We start from the raw sequence: 1,392 nt of genomic DNA on the forward strand, positions 1-1,392 counted from the left end.
GTGAAGCGATGGGCTATAGTGGAACATTTATTACTTGCTTCACCCCTTTCTCCATCACTTCATCGGTTACTGTGATTGGCTCACGGAAGGAATGTCCCGGTTCCCGAAAGTGCGCTATGATTGGCCAGGAGTAGAAACTTCTTTCCTTGTGACTTGGTTTGGAGTCGGGGACGCCGTGTCTAAGTGTGTAGTGAGGTACACAGCAGTGATTATTGCCTTGTCTTTCAGTCGTAATTGATAATGGTTTGGTAAACGCTGGCAATGAATTCGCGCGATCTGTGTGTCAAATGCGTGTGTATCCGTCAAATTTTCTTCATCGCCTTTTTTTTTTGCAAACCTTTGCAGGTGTTAGAAACCATTAAAAATCAACATTTAATCACATCAGCGATGGTAGTTTTGTAACAAATCGGCTATCTTAGTCTAAGCTGTGCTTCTGAAATTGATAGCGTGGTCACGCGGAGTTCAGATTTGTGGACACCGTAACACAGTAAGTAAAATGCGAACTACTAAATTGTGTTGATTAGGAATTATTGCCCCCAATTCGCCAACCCGAACTTCCTCTCGGCAGACAAAATATCCCGAACGTTTGTCTATCCCAAAGAATTTATTGTGGGACTTTTGTATTTAGATTGCAGTGTGCCAATTAAAATAAAAGAAGCTCAGTGTCTTACTGCGGGTCGTACCGCCGCAGCAGGGAACGACGCCACAAGTGCAGTAAATGCCGTCTACCGAGAGGTGCAATTGTGAAGGGTTTTTATTTGTCACTTAGGTCCTGACTCCGAACAATTGCAGTGGCATCGGCTCTTAACTTGGACTTAACGAATTTTCCCACCCGTCTGTAACATTATTTTTTGTCATGAATCTCGTGTAAATGGCGAGTTCGTGAGTCTTTAGGGAGGTGCATAATTTGTCAAATTCAGGGGAAACGTGACGGCATTAAAGGAATTGCTAGTGCAAAAAAAAAAACTGAAAAAACCCATCCTCTTTCTCTCTTCCTCCCTCTCTCATCTTTAAAGTTGGGCTGAAATGTCCATTGAAGAGGTTCCGTCAGTCATGCAGCCTTGGTCATTCAGCACAACCAATCAATCAAAGGGATAGGGGATCATTCCCGTATAGGCCTTTCAGGGTAAACAAAACAAAGACTGTCTTTCCTCTGAATTCCACCAAAAGGTTTGTCTCCAGTCCCAGATATGTACCGCAGCCCTCCGCATTCTTCCAAGGGCCTAATGCAATTCTCCAGTCGCGTCATTCACCGTTATAGATCACGAAGTGTCACTTTTGATGACACATTGAACTTTTTCGAAGCATTCTTTCTTTTTGTTTATTTCTCTCACCTTATTTTCCCAGCGTGGACGTTAAGGTTACTTGAGGATTTCGGAGGAAATAAGTTTT

The sequence above is a fragment of the Paramormyrops kingsleyae genome, chromosome 17 (genome assembly GCF_048594095.1).
Source record: "Paramormyrops kingsleyae isolate MSU_618 chromosome 17, PKINGS_0.4, whole genome shotgun sequence".
NCBI classification, from domain to species: Eukaryota; Metazoa; Chordata; class Actinopteri; order Osteoglossiformes; family Mormyridae; genus Paramormyrops; species Paramormyrops kingsleyae.